We start from the raw sequence: 17,828 nt of genomic DNA, 5'->3' as shown, positions 1-17,828 counted from the left end.
TATTCCGGATACTTTCAAATTCCCATACGTCCGGAGGATCAATCCAAGACAACATTCACATGCCCTTTCGGAACATATGCATACCGAAGGATGCCCTTCGGTTTATGTAATGCTCCGGGTACATTTCAACGTTGCATGGTGAGTCTTTTCTCGGATCTTTTAGAAAGAGTCTTAGAGGTCTTCATGGACGACTTCACCGTCCATGGAGATAATTTTGAAGCTTGCTTGGACCACCTAACTATGGTCCTATCACGATGCACGGAGTCACACCTTGTGTTGAATTCCGAAAAATGTCACTTTATGGTTAAAAGCGGCATCGTCTTAGGTCACATAGTCTCAAAGAGAGGGATTGAGGTGGATGTGGCTAAGGTTGAAGTGATAAAAACCTTGCCATATCCTACTAATACTCGGGAGATAAGGTCGTTCCTAGGACACGCGGGCTTCTACCGTCGATTTATTAAGTACTTTTCCAAGATCGCTAACCCCTTGTGCAAGCTTTTGCACAAGGATGTGGAGTTTGTTTTTGATGATGCATGGAGGTTGGCATTCGATTATTTGAAGGAAAAGCTTGTGACGGCCCCGATAATTCAAGCTCCAAGATGGGACCTCCCTTTTGAAATCATGACCGATGCTAGTGATTATGCCCTTGGCGCGGTTCTAGGCCAAAGGGACGGGAAGGTTGCTCATGTGATACAATATGCTTCTTCACTTTTGAATGATGCTCAACGGAGCTACACCACCACGGAGAAGGAATTCTTGGCGGTGGTGTATGCTATTGAAAAGTTCCGGGCTTATCTCTTGGGTGCCAAAGTCATCATTTATACCGATCACAAGTCTATAAGGCAACTTGTAGACAAGAAGGACACCAAAGCAAGGCTAATGAGATGGGTTCTTTTGTTGAGCTAGTTTGACATTGAGATCAAGGACAAGCAAGGGAGTGCTAATGTGGTAGCCGACCACTTGAGTAGGCTTCACATCAATGAGGGTTTAGTGAAGACCATGGGAGTAGTGGACGGTAGCTTACCACATGAATCTCTATATTCCATAAAGGCCGTTGAGCCTTGGTATGCTAACCTTGTCAACTACATGGTCACAAAGAAGTTTCCCACCTCACTCTCATCAAGTCAAAGAAATAAGATAAAGGCCGATTCAAGATTCTTCATATGGGATGACCCATATCTATGGAAAATGTGTCAAGATCAAGTCATTCGACGTTGTGTGCCGGATGTAGAAGTCCCGTCCATCCTCAAACATTGCCATGAGTACGCTTGTGGGGGTCACTTTGGGCCTCATAGAACGACACGTAAGATCCTTGAGTGCGGGTTCTATTGGCCCAAGTTGTTTAAAGATGCTCACGTTTTCGTCAATACTTGTGACAAATGCCAACGGGTTGGCAACATCTCACGACGAAACGAAATACCCCAACAACCGATGCTTTATTTGCAACAATATCTTCTCAAGGTTCGGCTATCCTAGGAAATTGATAAGTGACCGGGGGACTCATTTTTACAATAGGATTTTGGAGGGATTGTTAAAGAGGTACGGGGTCGTGCACAAAGTCTCCACCGCCTACCACCCACAAACCAATGGGCAAGCGAAAGTATCCAATCGAGAGATCAAGAATATCTTACAAAAAACAGTGAACCCGGATAGGAAAGATTGGAGTCAAAGGTTGAATGACGCTCTTTGGGCGTACCGCACCGCTTACAAGACACCAATTGGCATGTCCCCGTACCGACTCATTTATGGGAAGGCATGTCATCTTCCTTTGGAAGTGGAGCATAGAGCCTATTGGGCCATCAAATCCTTCAACCAAAGCATAGATGATGCGGGTCTCCATCGGAAGCTTCAACTTCAAGAAATTGAAGAAATCCGTCTTGACTCTTATGATAATGCCGCCATATACAAAGAGAAAGCTAGAATATGGCATGATCGAATGATAAGTCGGCGGGTTTTCAAGGAAGGTACCAAGGTTCTTGTTTTTCAAAACCGGTTAAAGTTGTTCTCCGGAAAGCTAAGATCAAGGTGGTTTGGACCGTTCATTGTGAGAAAAGTCCACTCCCATGGAGCGGTCGAAGTTGAGAATCCAAGCACGGGAAGAACAATTAAGGTGAATGGACAACGACTTAAAGAGTATCATGAAGGCATGGAAGCACAAATCGTTGAACAAGTCACTTTGGAAGACCCCATTTACCAAGCATGATCATGAGAAGCACTTTGTCGAGTCATCGACGTTAAAAATACGGCACAAATTTGTAAATATTCTATCCCAATTTAATTGCTTTCCTAGCGTAGTTTATTTCCGCAATTTATTTACTTGCATGTTAATTTCGTTTAAATTAATTCAATTTGCATTTGACATGTACAAAGGCACTTGAGGTTTGTTAAATGATATAGTGATTTGCAAGAACCATCTTGGAAGGCGTGCCCAAGAGGAGATGAGAGTCGGGTTTACTAGGCAAAGTGATTGGAAGAAGCTTTGAAGAGTTATCACAATAGACCGGAGACTGGACATTAACAATTCTGAAAACTGATGACCAACCTGGCTATGAGAAGCTGGACCCGAACCGTCACATTAAAACTGGTTTTAGATCGGACCGGATGGAGCGGATGGGCTGATGACACATTCATTTAACTTTAGAAAATTTTTTTTTATTGTAGCAGATTCAGTATACCTCCGGTGTACGCTGATCTCAGAGAAATAAAGTAAATAACATCCCTTTTTTCTTGGAATTTGGCTATTTGAATACAATGTGTTTTGAAACATAAGAAATGAGAATAACAAACAAAAATAAGACAATAGTGTGAAAAAGACAGTAGCTTTAATCCAATTTCAAACCCATAAATAGCAAACCCAAATTAGAAAATGACAAGTTATGGACTGTTGGCGATTTGACGATCTATCCGGCATGGCGTGAGATCGGGTTTTTACAGTTTGGAGATTAGTACCGCTGTGTAATGGATTTTTGGAACTAAAGAGTGATAATTTCACAAACTTTGAAAGCAAGGAAACAGTGTAAAAGGGAACTCAAGGACAGTGAAGATTAAGAAAATTGATGTCTAATTGTTCTGAACTTGGAAATGTGAATATATTTGAGATAATAATTCCTAATTTGGATTTGTGAGAAAATAATGACTAAGTTTCCTAAAAACTAGGAAAATTTATTTGGAAACTAAAGAGGAAAATAAATTACAAAGGCATATATGATAATTGATATATGTTGCAACTTCCTTTTCAATTGTTGCATTTTAAACTGCAACTTACTTTTGAGTTTTGAGGGATTAAACTGCAACTTTTGTTCTAATAGTTATGTTTAACACAATAATAACCAATTATTTAAGACTGGATAGTAACAGCGTTTTTTTTCCTGCAGATTGTACGCGACAAGTTTATAAGGAAGTTTGTCAGAAGATATGGAGTATAACCCAAGTATAGTCATTTGCGTGAGCTTAATTGATACCAAATAACCAAAGTGATTGCTTTGTATTGGTGTATAAATTTTAAATTGCACCCATAATAGAGTGCATCCTCTTCCTCGCTCAAACAATTATATAAAATAATGTATATTCATTTTGGTTCTTTCTTAAGTACTTATTTCATGTACTATATAGATCATTTATTTACAATGTTGTGCATTCAAACTAATACACGTTAATAACTAAAATTTGAAACCTGTTTATATATACTATCTATATATACCCGTGCAACTTTACACGGGTGCTAAACTAGTGAAATTATAGAATAGGAAAACGGTTGCTCAGATGAAGTTATATACGGGAAACAATTGAGCCATCTTCCGTATGCTTGACGAACTTGACCGGACTTAATAAGGATGACTCGAAACTCAAAAATGACAAGAGAAATATGTCTAAATAGACCCAAAATTAATCCGACACATATGAGACCTGACCTAAAATGACCCGATATGAAGTGACCCAAACCGACTCTATACACCCAAAATGACCAAAAATAATATTAAGGCAAATCTCTAGCCAAAAATGATCCAAAATGACCCATCCTTGATTGGCCCAATGCAGATTAATCCGATTCATATTACCCGACTCAAAATTGTTCGCCTCAAAATGATTTGACCTGAACCTGGTCGATTGGCTTATTTGTCAAATCTGAGCTCTTCACCCCAATCATGTGTACCACTTTTATTAAAATATATCCCTTTTAAAAAAAAGTTAAATAAATGAATGAGACAAGACGTGCACTTTGCAAACTTCTAACACGAAACATATGAAATGAACCCGTGAATTTCACGGGTCATAAAACTAGTACTCCCTCCTATTCTAAATAAGTGTCTCATTGTCCATTTCTGTCTATTCACAATAATGTCCCATTGTCCATTTTTGGTAAGTATTGTGTGGTTCAAATTCAATTCCATTTCCGTCTATTCACATAAGTGTCCCATTGTCTGTTTTGTGTGGTCTAAACTCACTTTCTTAATTCTTGTGCCATATTTACAATGGGACACTCATCTAGAATAGGAGAGAGTATAATATAAAACCGGCAAGTCTAAATATTAGCTTTCAACATTCACCTTTAAGACTATTAGAGCATGACACATCATCATTATTATTTAAAAAAATTGAAAAAATCATAACATTAAACACTAATTAAAACACAATAAATATTAGTATTTGCTTTTTATTTGTTAAGAAAAATTAAACTTAAAATTAAGGGTTTTTTGATAACTGCTACCACAAGTAACTCATTTTTTCCCAACTGCTACAAACATAATTTTTTAAAAAAAACTGCTACCAACATTGTTGGTTCGGTTTACAACTAACTACCCAATGAGGTTAGGACGCAAATAGAGATGATCTCAGCTGTCCATCTCAAAATCTTATCTTAAGTTCTATTTTTCTTCTTTTAATGCCCTTACCCCCTCCCTTGTGTTTCTAATTCATCCATTCATCACACATCTCATTCATTTTCAATTTCCACCAATTTCAATTCTCATTCTCACTCACTCTCTCTTTATTCCATTAATCTCATTCTCATTCATATCTCATCTTTTTCATATCAATTTCTGGTAATTTTTCCTTCATTTTTCCCAACCCCAACTCATTAGTCCACACACTTTTTATTAAACTAAAAATCCCTAATTTTCATCCCTTAATTATTTCTATATTCCCTTTTGATTTTCCTCCTCTTACATCATTTCCCTTGTTTTTACTCTACGGTCGACATCGATTATTTCCTAAAAATCCCTAAAAATTGGTGCTAAAAACCCTAATTTTGAAAGCTATTAGCTCTTCAAATTCTCCCTTATTGATCGATTTTTTTTGTGGGTTTAGTTTGATTAGAGTTTAATTTTGATTTCGAGAAAAGGTTTGGATCAAATTTCAATCTTGGGTGAGCTTTGTTAGTTAAGTCGATGAATTGGGGAGTTTGGTACTAGTGTTTTCTGGGTTATCTTCGGCTTCCGGTTCAGCTTCTGCCTCCTCTCTGTCATTATCGCCGTCGTATGATTGAATTATGGTTTAGTAGCGAAACAATTTTGGAAAAGAAAGGAAACCCAGTTGAGATTAAGGTTAGAAATGAAATGGGTAGACGTTAATTATTGAGTTTATGAACTAATAACGAAAGAGATTGGATTATGATTTTGTTTATGGGAAAAGAAGTTTGCTGATATTGTAAATTAGAAGCTAAATATAAGACGATAACCGTAGAAATGAACAAGAAGGAATTCTCAAAGTTGCGAGATTTTGCTCTTCTTCAGATTTGATGAAAAGCCTAATTAATTTGGGATTTAGCTGATTTGGATAAGAAATTGAGACGATTTAGCTGATTTCTAAAAGCCTCAATTTAATTGGGAAGTAAAATGAGAAGTTAATTAGCTTGAATATGAGTAAAGGGGATAAGTTTGGATAATGGGTTGATATGAGAGAGAAAAGTGTAAAATAGGGGTATTACTGTCTTTTCACGCGCAAATAGGAGGTTCGTGCTCATTTGGTAGTTAGTTTTAAATCGAACCAACAATATTGGTAGCATTTTTTAAACAAATTTTACTTTGGTAGCAGTTGGTAAAATCTGAATTACATGTGGTAGCAGTTATCAAAAAACCCTAAAATTAAAGCCAATATATCTCATATTAAACACAAATATAATTCTCACCATAATCTTTCAAAATAATGCTAACCATTCAATCTACCTTAAATTATTGTTCACAAATAAAAATATAAAAAATTCTATTTTGAATTTTTTTTAGGTTGAATTAATTACATAGCTAAACAAAATTGAAGACAATAACAATAATCGTGACAAAACACTAAAAAATGTAACAATATTCGTGGCAAAATATTAATAATCCATGGCAAACGTTTAATAAATTGTAGAAAATATATATTGACAATATATTGACGATATATTATGGCAGTATAGGTATAGATTGATAAAAAAATTCTTACGAGTCCTTTTTGTCATGGCTCAGTGCGACCGCAAATCTGGTATTGTATAACACCACCAACGTGACAATACAGCTAACCCCGTAAATTTCACGGGTAATAGAACTAGTTTCAGTATATCTTATTCCATCCTTTTCCCAACTTTTTCAATCATTTCCCCCCTTTTTCATCGTTAAAACTTCAACAAGATTACAATAAACCCTAGACGTCATTAAAAATGAATCATAAACCCTAGACATTAGGACTAGACACAACTACCCCATCCGGACGAACAACCACCCTTGGCGAAACCAAAGTAGCAATACGAACAACGTAATCCACAAGTTCAGGCTGAGCGGAGTAAAGGAGGCAAATCGGTGGAGAAGAATAAGCAAATGCAATGTCTGCAGCATCAGAATCAGTGACAAGAACTAAAGCTTGAACATTCAGTAAAGTAACATGGTGGGAGATTTGAGTCTGAATTGCTATTATCTGGTTAATAGCATTCAGATCATGGATCTCCTGAGCAGTAGGTTGACGATATACGATATGTGTGGATATGGTTAAGAGTGCGGGCAATAAGCTCACAATGTTTAGGCATTGTTTTCACCATGGCTGAGCCTCGTCTTGTTGCCATTGCTGACCTTTTGCAGCAAGAGAATGCTTTGGTTCAAACTTCCCCAACTTTCAATTCTATTTATGTTATGAAGGATGCTTTGGTTCAAACTTCCCCAACTTTCAATTTTATTTATGTTATGAGACATACCTCATGTACCCTACCCCTTCACATCTACAGTTTGTGAGTGTGAGCTTATTGCCCACACTTTTAACCATATCCACACATATCGTCAACCTACTGCTCAGGAGAAGCATGATATGAATGCTATTAACCAGATAATAGCAATTCAGTCTCAAATCTCTCACCATGTTGCTTTACTGAATGTTCAAGCTTCAGTTCTTGTCACTGATTCTGATGCTGCAGACATTGCATTTACTTATTCTTCTCCACCGATTTGTCTCCTTTACTCCGCTCAGCCTGAACTTGTGGATTACGTTGTTCGTATTGCTACTTTGGTTTCGTCAAGGGTGGTTGTTCGTCCGGATGGGGTAGTTGTGTTTAGGCCCTGATGTCTAGGGTTTATGATTCATTTTTAATGATGTCTAGGGTTTATTGTAATGTTGTTTAAGTTTTATGTCTAGGGTTATCAATTGTAATGTTGTCTCAATTTTATGAAAGTTAAGTAGTTATTCATTTTACTAATCTGCTAGTGTTTTTGTATATGAGAACTTTCTTGTTAATGAAAGTTTCTATCACTGTGTGTTTGTGTAATTGTTCTACTGATTCGACTTGTTAAAATTCAAGTTGTTTGATTCAGCTCGTAATGAAATTTCAGTCCGATTGTGTGGTTCACGTACTAACTTAAAAGAATAATGAAATTTCAGTTCCGAGATAGTTTTGATCATTCTTCATCCAGTTTAGGCTAGGAGGACAAGATATGTATGTGAAATGCAGAAAGTAACCGATGTTACTCTGGTTCGTACCAAAAAAAAAAAAAACTGATGTTACTCTGGTCTGGTTGAAAGTATCGGAAACAACATGTCTAATATCATACACAAGTTGAATTTAAAAACAGTCACTCTGAAAAGAAAGCATAGTTTGGTACTTTTGTTTGATTTTTTGGACTGTGCTAAGATATCTTCTATTCCCCAATTCCCCAATTTGTTGTTGCGTGAGTGCATGTTATCATCTACTTCTTACGATCATCATTGTTAATTTATATGGAGTCTCGTTTTCCTAGAAGAGTGTCCTCGCTTTGTTGCATGTTTTTAATCTGGATAAGGCGTCTCAAGATGTGTTGCAGTCTACCAGAAGGAAACAATACCATGCTGTTTATGGATTTGCTCTCAGTTTCTTACAGTTTAATTGGTTTCCCTAACGTTTTTTTAGATGGTGGAGTGCCTGGGTTTGCGAATGTATTTTTTTATGTGGACTTACCAGATGTTTCCTGGGAGTATCACTTTACGGAGGTATGTTTGTGTTCCTTGCTTTGCAGATAAAAGTGATGGTTGAAATGCATGGAGGCACGGTGTACTTCTGGTCTTGCGCCCGTGAAAGTTTGCTGTTAAATTGTGCATATGTTCAATTGATTGTTGATGATGCAAATTTATGTCCATTGTGGTCAATTTTATATGTCAATATGTCATTGTAAATTTAACCCGGCAAAAGCATGTGCTCTTACTGTATTGAATAGTTTCTTTACTTGGAATATTGTGGTTTTCCTGTTTTCATATATATTTCACGCCGTTGTCTTTGTGTTGGGTGACATTCCGTCCCTGCGTTTTTGTGTCCGTGTATTTCTGCTGTAGAGCAGAAAAGATTATTTTCTTCTGTCTTGACGGTGTAATATACTAAATAATAACTAAATCAAAGTGGTTAGCACTTCCTTTTACATGGGAGAGGTTGCGGGATTCTATCCCTTTTACCCTATTTCGGACAAGAGCGTCTTTGTAGGCACTAGGGTAGTGATATTGATATTGATTTTGCTGTGGAATATTGCCTCCATTTATCTACCTTATTTTCCTTTTTCTTTTTTCTATTGTAGGAAAATCTATTGTATGCAATTCCTCCTGGTGCAATGGAGATGTACAGAAAATTAATTATGTCACATTTGGCCGACTGTGAAGTATGGACTCTTCCAATCCCTTCCATTTGTACTCGAGATAGTAACAACACAAAGTTCTAAGTAGTCCCAACCTAGCACTCCCTATGCTCGTGTAAACTCTCTTTTTGTGGGCCTTCTTTGCAAACTTGTGCAGAGAGTAGGCAAGAATAATTACGAGGAAGCTGATATATCAGGGCATGATGTAACAGGTAGGTACCCTGCCTGGTTAGTTTTGCACTTTTGCCCTATTTTGCTGAATATCTATGTATACTTGTTACAGTCTTGTTAGTCTTGTTGGTGATGTTGCTTATGAGCACTGTGCAGAGACCAGGAATGGGACCCCATTGTTGAACGTAACGTTAAAATGGCCTACCGACAGTCTACATGTTGATCCTATTCCCACAAAAAGAATGTGCACTGCTTCTAGGCAAAGGGTTGTCTGCCCCTTTGGTGCTGGGCCTGGTGGCTTCCCACCAGTACTAAGTAGAGTCGATGCTTCCAGTGGAGATACCAAATCCTTTCTTGAGCAGGCTGCATGGTGCGTCTATTGTCCCAAGAGGGTCAGAGGTTGATTCAGCGATGAACTTTGAGAAGCAGTCTACATTGATTCTGCAGAAATGCAAGCAGAACATAAGAAAAAGAAGAAAATTAAGCATTTGGTATGTTGATTTAAAGCCCAGATTTCCAGGTCCTAGATATTAATTATGAAATTTCATTTTGATTCCTTTTCTCTATTCATCATTGGAAGTCTGTGAGTGATACAGAGTGTGTCACATGGCTAGAGATGGCAGTTGGACTAATGAACAGGTAATCCTCTCAACAAGCGTCTCTTACCTTCATGTTTTGCGGAATATTTGTTATAGCGTAAGTATAGATTGAGTTAATTCATGCCATCTTGACCACTGTTTTTCTTTGTTCCATTTCGCAACTTGAATTTTGACGTTCCTTGCTACTAGTAACCCTTAAACGTATGCACATTGTATTGTAGTATCTTTTCATGCGTGATCATTAATACATATAAACTCTTAAACGATGAAGAAAAAAATGTGAGAGCTTGAGGAAGAAAACTTAAGAGAGTGCAAACATTCATCAAATATAGGTCAAAGGGCTTAAGAAAAAGGGTTTATAGGGCGATAGTCTCCCTTTCTAGAAATGAAACCCTCTTCCTTTCTTTTTATTTTGTTATGAAGAGAATCCCAGCTCTTCTCCGCCTCTTCCCTCCTCCAAAGTAATGATTTACTCAATCAAATCATATTTATTAGGGTTCTTCTTGCACAAAAGAAATGCAACATCTCTTAAGATGTCGCCTTTGCTACAAATTCAGACCCAAGCCCACTCAAATATGCCTGTAATAATTTTTCTAGTTTGACTATTGAAGAGTTTAGGATCCCGAAGTACCTAAGAGGGGGAGGGGGTGAATTAGGTACCTTTTAAAAATTTTAACTTAACTTAATTGATTTAAGTTAGTCAAATGAAATGATATCTCAAATACCTAACACAACCTCTTTTAAATGGAGATTAAAAGAAGTGTCGTTGGTTATGATGAAGGCAACAATGTAACGGACTGTAACTTGTTGTCTTTGTATAAAGTGTAAACAACAGACCAACGTGACAGTATAGTAGTGTAACATTTCGTGTCTGTTATATTTAATTGATGTGTCAAAAGTGTGTGTTAACTGTGTTAGAAATGCGTGATGTCCGAATGTACGATATACAATACCCCTTTTTATGTTTGAGTACGGGAGCGAACTTCGGGACGAAGTTCATTTTAAGGAGGGAAGACTGTAATACCCCGTATTTTATATAATCGATTAAACGGATATTATTATATATTAGTTATTATACATTTTATTTTGGTTGCATCGTAATATCGTGAATGTTATTAAGTTGGGTTTATATCGTATATGTTGAGTCGGGCTACATTACATTTTGTCTTTTGGGTCAAGAATCGTATCAACCATTTACCGATCTACATTTACCCAATTACCATACCCGTTTAAACCATTTGTCTTACCCGGAACATGTAACCACCATTTACCCTAAACCTAATCTAAGAGCCGCTCTCCCTCTCCCCTTTTTTAACAGTTGAGTCATTTCTAATTTCATTTTATCATTCATAAAACCATTTCTAAACCTAGAGAGAGGGAGAGGAATAACAATTGTCGAGCCTTTCATTTGATTGAAGATTTCTCATCGATTCCAACCTAATTCGATTTCCCTGTTTGTAAGTCGATTTCATTCCATTGTTTATACTGTTTTAAAGTATTCGTCTTCAAAAAGTTTGAAAAGAGAGTCCTATTTATTTGATGTCTAGTTTATGCATATAAAATCTCGTAGTCAAATTCTTTATGGTTTGTCCTAGGTGATTTATTTATGAACATGTCGCTGAAAAGTCCGCGAATCTGATTTGGTTGTGGTAAATGATTTGAAACCCTAATTTTTATGTCGGCTCAGTTATGAGGCTTCTTCATACATCATCTTTGTATAGTCTAGATGATGATAGGATTTCGAATTACTGCAAAATAATGTTTTAAACTCGTTTTATGAATCAATACTTTTTATGCGACGGTTTCTGTCAGTTTTTGGAAATCAGTCTGAATACCCTTGATAAGTTTGGAATTTGAGAAAACCTTGTTAGATATAATTTGTAGCTAAGACTCATGGGGTTCCAATCCAATTGGCCTTGTATCAATTTGATTTTTCTGGAATTAGTTATGTATTTTATTCCGAGTCTGTCATGTGCTGGAAAATCAGGAAAAATCGTGTTTGTTCTTTAAGTTGATATTCCTATTAAGTTATGATGAGTCTAGGTTATGTGCATGATTATTTGATTGAGTAGGTGGTAATTATACATAATTATGTTATGTAGGTGATGGATATGTGAAGGATCATAATTGATTGCTTGTGTGCTTGGATTGCGAAAAGGTAGGGAAATACACTTGACTTATCAGCGTTGTTGTTAAATTGTGTTGACTTGTTGTGTTTCATATGACCAAGCTGTGAACGTTGACTTGTTACGTGGTTGTTGGTTTATGTTATGATTCATATACTGGAATGTGGATGATTGCATTGATCGTGTTGAGTATGTTATCACAACATTTGGTAGCTGGCATGATTTCATTCATTGATATACATATTGTGTTGCATTGATTTCTGCTGAGCATTTCATATGCATTGGAGTTGGAGGACGGTGTGGTAGTGACGATGTTGAGATACGATGTGATGTTGTGATAAGGCCCAGGCTGGTTCTGCAGGACTTGCCCTGGTGTCCTCAGTTGTTGAGCTGGTATATCGACGACGGTCGATTGTTGTGCCTGTCGGGGATCGGTATGGCCGAGCGTTCCGGGTGATGAGATATGAGTTGAGATGGAGATGGAGGTGACGGAGGAGCATGCATATCATATTTTGTTGTTTCATTGTATTCCCTACTCAACCTCGTGGTTGACCCTGTGTATTCGTGAACACCTGTGATGATCCAAATATTGGGGAGCAGACTTGACAGGTTTATGAGATAGGATGAGAGCTTGATGGGCGTGAGTCACTGGATCAGAAGACTTAGTAGCTAGATCATTATTTAGAAGACCTTCACTTTTATTTATGCTAGTTCTTTGTAATTTGTTGTAAAAGAGGTTTTGTAACAATTAAGTTAAAGTAATTGTATAATTTGCCTTGGAGTTTAAATTTGTTATTCACTACCTCGGGAAACCGAGATGGTAACAGTCCGGTTTATTAGGGAATGTCTTGCTAAAGGCTCCTTCATAAATCGGGGTGTTACAAAGTGGTATTAGAGAGAACGATCCTCAGGCCTAAACCAATGAACCCAATGAACATAGGATGTGTCTAAATAAAATGAACCCCTGGGTAAGAACTGTTAGGAGCTCACAGTGCGGTTAAGAAGACGCCCTTAATACGTGCTCTTTTGCCCTCTCAGCTTTGAGTGAATGGGGTAGTTAGAAGGAAAACCTTGGATATAATCGAGTGGATGTACACCTTGAGACCCATATATTCTAACCATGCTGCAGGACAACGTTACGGTAAGTATTTTGTATGAATGATGGCGTGATCATGTGATGTTGTGGAGATGAGAAATAAACTTTTCGTGTTCAAGTTGATAATCAATGAAGTGTTGGATTGTGGTAATCGCGAGCGTGAAAATAATTGCGAATTGATGAGATTTATCTGGATGGATGTTGAATGATGTGTTGATAGTACTATTATGTCTAGTGATATGCGGTTATGTGATCCCGAAGCCATGCTAGTATAGTATTGTGATAGTAATGAGAAACACTATTGAATTGCATGTTTCTAGTCATAGCAAACGTGATTAGATATAAGGAGTAGATCGAGATGCGAAGGGATTCTATGGGGTAGATGTTACGAAGGTACACAGTGTGAGATTTAAGTTAGGATTGGTTAGTATCGATAGTGTGGTTGTAAGAGCTTGGGACATAGTAAATGAATGACCTAGTGCTGAAACACGTTTTGTATGATTTTACTTTCTAATTGATCTTACTGCCATTTGTTTTCTGTTTATCGCCTATGGATGAAAATTTTATGGGAGGTAGCCTGGTGAGTTAGCTTTCATTTGGCGTTGGTTTCATGTTCATAGGATATACGGTTAGGAGTAATAAACATTTTAGTGGTCTATGGTCAGAAAGTTCCTGTACAATTATGTTTCGACCAACAATTTTGTAAAATTTCTCATTTAATTGTACTCATGATTACTGCATAATTCCAATTGGAGTGATTAGAATACTCGCACGTGTTTTCAGATTGATAAGCCACGAAAATTCTTGATACTTCAATATTAAAAGGTAAGTTTTGCAAACTGACCCAAGTTTCGGACCAATTGTTGTTACATGCTGTTTGGACCAACGGAGTTTTAAAATGCTTTAAAAAAATTGAATTCTTGAGCTTTGGATCTCATTCTTTTTCTCACGTATTATTAACTCTCTGTATGTTATAAAAAGTAATATAACTCAAGTTTTCGTTGAACGGTTATTTATTCGTGATTTTTGGAAGTTACAACGTGAATCATAACTTTTAAGATGTGAATTCTATGTTGAGTTTTCATACAGTTGTTTGATTATTTCATGAGCCTTATTAATGTGAATTTATAATGTTCTTATATGATGATAGTAGCACGCATATTCATTAAAATTAAAGTTTAGTTTATAGCATTGTTGGCATGATAGTATGTGTGAAATTGAATAGCTGAATATGATTCTTAATCAAAGGTGACATGTTTATACGAGTTCAGTTGTTTGCATACCTTAGATGTTGTCATGTCGTAATGTCTCTTGTTGTTCATAATCTCTGTAATGGCCGGAATATGTACATAAATACCTATGTTGTCTTATCTTATTAAAGTTAGTGGCAAGTAAGCATTAAATCCAGATATTCTAATATATGTTTCTTGATTGTTACCATCGTTATTTTCTCTTGCATAGATAATATATGCTACGGATGTTGGTGGAAAGATGGAATCGCACCTGATAGTTGGATGTTGCCAATTTATTGTTGTTTCCGCATGAATGTTTTATGATAATATTAATCATGTTTAAATGTTTACACATGTATGGTAGTAATGACTTATGTTTAACTGTCCACACATGTAGTATGCCATCTGAGTTCTAATGTCTTTCATGTGAGTTTGTGTGCCCATAGTTATATTTATTACCTTCATCGCATTAAATTATTTCAGTTGAACCTAAACCTATGACATGATAATAAACAGTGTTGTTATTCCTTATTGGATATGTTCGTTATTATATTGTCATAAAATGCTAAAGTGATTCTTGCAATTGTATGGGCGTGATATAAAGGAAACTGTTTGGTGTAGCACGACATTTGACATATCTATATTCTCGAGTCGTTGCTATCAATTATATTCTAATGAAGATTGTTTATGATAACTATGTTGGCAATTATAATGGGATAACCCTTTGATGATTCACATGATATGCGTTGGTTTAAATGATAGTCGTTATAGTTACGTTTAATTGAGTCTACGAGTTGCCTAATTATTCAAATCGTGCAAATCAGAGAAGTTGTTCAAGTTGCTAATCTTTTATCATAGATAATGTTCTACAAAGTATATGATGGCAAATGTATATGTTTAAGCTATTTATGCGATATCTTTTGTTTTGCTGAAAATGAGTTATACTAAGTTGCTGGACACAATTGAATGATATGGTTGCTAAAATGTTAAACACATGTGTGATATGGAAGTAATGTTGTTGTTGTCATGGATCATATGTTGTTACTTTTATTGGGAAATATGTTTTCAGAATTTATATCGTGCAAACAATTTTTGATAATTTAAAATATGAATTATGAGTATGTTGTTGATTGTTTAAATTCATCGGTCTAATTCGTGACCTAAATCAGTGAGTGAGTAAATGGTTGTATGGACATGTTAATAAGATCCTGTGATTGTGATGGATAGTAGTGGTAGATCTATTTTCTGTGATATGTTTACAAATGTGAGAAGTTTCTTAAATTGTTTTGTTATTTTTACTCTCGCTCGTTCATGGTCTATAATTGATCATCAAATTTGCTTAATTACATACATGTCCATTGCCCTCGCGCCTACTCCATCCCAACACCAACTTTGATTATGAAGACCATTAGTTAGTGAACTATTTTCGTCATATGCGAGGACGTGGTTGAGTTTTATTTTCTTTATCGAGGTAACACGATATTACCGTCCCTAATACTTTTATTATTTTTCGGGGTTGTATGTGTATGTGTCATTATTTGTCATCGTTTTATGATATCAATTTATACATGGTAATTGTGAATTTCTGATGATTGTCATTATTTCGGTTTGCAATTATATAAGTACGTATTATATATCTTATTGTCAAGAGGGGGGTTTTGGTGAGATGGGTTTGGGTAGATTTGAATGACATATATGATTGGTTGAGCACAAGGATTGGAAATCTATAAGTTTGTAAAGGAAACAATTAGATTTGGTAATGGTTGGCAGTAATGGCTTTTCGTTTGGTTGCTAGGAGATAATGGAGGTACTACGTATTAATTAAGATTGTGCTGTGCTATTGATTCTCATAATATGGAGCTTAAGTTATACTACGATATACCGTGTGGACTTTGGCCTTGAGTTGAGCCTTATTTTATTCGGATTTTCATATATTGATTTTTGGTTCGTATTGTATTTAAATTGTCTAATCTTTGACCTGACTCGTGGGTGAGTAGCTTAGAGTTTTACTCTAGGTGTTGAGCACAGTTCTTTGAACCTTTGACAATATCGATATTGAAATTGAGATGGAAAGATGACGGTGTTCTCAGGTGGTTATTTAGTTGTTATACATTTGTGTTCTCAGGTAGTTATTAGTTGTAGTTAGTTGGGTTAAGTGAAGATGAGTTAAACTTCGGGACGAAGTTTATTTTTAGGAGGGTAGAATGTAACATTTCGTGTCTGTTATATTTAATTGATGTGTCAAAAGTGTGTGTTAACTGTGTTAGAAATGCGTGATGTCCGAATGTACGATATACAATACCCCTTTTTATGTTTGAGTACGGGAGCGAACTTCGAGACGAAGTTCATTTTAAGGGGGGAAGACTGTAATACCCCGTATTTTATATAATCGATTAAACGGATATTATTATATATTAGTTATTATACATTTTATTTTGGTTGCATCGTAATATCGTGAATGTTATTAAGTCGGGTTTATATCGTATATGTTGAGTCGGGCTACATTACATTTTGTCTTTTGGGTCAAGAATCGTATCACCCATTTACCCATCTACATTTACCCAATTACCATATCCGTTTAAACCATTTGCCTTACCCGGAACATGTAACCACCATTTACCCTAAACCTAATCTAAGAGCCGCTCTCCCTCTCCCCTCTTTTAACAGTTGAGTCATTTCTAATTTTATTTTATCATTCATAAAACCATTTCTAAACCTAGAGAGAGGGAGAGGAAGAACAATTGTCGAGCCTTTCATTTGATTGAAGATTTCTCATCGATTCCAACCTAATTTGATTTCCCTGTTTGTAAGTCGATTTCATTCCATTGTTTATACTGTTTTAAAATATTCGTCTTCAAAAAGATTGAAAAGAGAGTCCTATTTATTTGATGTCTAGTTTATGCATATAGAATCTCGTAGTCAAATTCTTTATGGTTTGTCCTAGGTGATTTATTTATGAACATGTCGCTGAAAAGTCCGCGAATCTGATTTGGTTGTGGAAAATGATTTGAAACCCTAATTTTTATGTCGGCTCAGTTATGAGACTTCTTCATACATCATCTTTGTATAGTCTAGATGATAATAGGATTTGGAATTACTGCAAAATAATGTTTTAAACTCGTTTTATGAATCAATACTTTTTATGCGACGGTTTCTGTCAGTTTTTGGAAATCAGTCTGAAAACCCTTGATAAGTTTGGAATTTGAGAAAAACACGTTAGATATAATTTGTAGCTAAGACTCATGGGGTTCCAATCCAATTGGCCTTGTATCAATTTGATTTCTCTGGAATTAGTTATGTATTTTATTCCGAGTCTGTCATGTGCTGGAAAATCAGGAAAAATCGTGTTTGTTCTTTAAGTTGATATTCCTATTAAGTTATGATGAGTCTAGTTTATGTGCATGATTATTTGATTGAGTAGGTGGTAATTATACATAATTATGTTATGTAGGTGATGGATATGTGAAGGATCATAATTGATTGCTTGTGTGCTTGGATTGCGAAAAGGTAGCGTTGTTGTTAAATTGTGTTGACTTGTTGTGTTTTAT

At 36.1% G+C, this 17,828-nt stretch overlaps 1 protein-coding gene and 1 long non-coding RNA gene across 5 annotated transcripts in view; one reads left to right on the top strand and one right to left on the bottom strand.

The window, feature by feature from the left end:
• LOC141614590 (uncharacterized) overlaps nt 1–17,828 on the bottom strand; it is a 237,844-nt gene that overhangs the window by 140,861 nt on the left and 79,155 nt on the right. The gene's annotated exons all lie outside the window — the stretch shown is intronic.
• On the top strand, nt 8,859–10,403 carry LOC141618982 (uncharacterized). The gene is made up of 3 exons (XR_012531561.1): nt 8,859–9,268; nt 9,384–9,718; nt 9,824–10,403. It is a non-coding gene; the product is annotated as an uncharacterized LOC141618982 (long non-coding RNA).

Source organism: Silene latifolia, chromosome 1 (assembly GCF_048544455.1).
Source record: "Silene latifolia isolate original U9 population chromosome 1, ASM4854445v1, whole genome shotgun sequence".
Lineage (NCBI taxonomy): Eukaryota > Viridiplantae > Streptophyta > Magnoliopsida > Caryophyllales > Caryophyllaceae > Silene > Silene latifolia.
The sequence above is the reverse complement of the archived record's forward strand: the minus strand, read 5'-3'. Positions and strand labels throughout refer to the sequence as shown.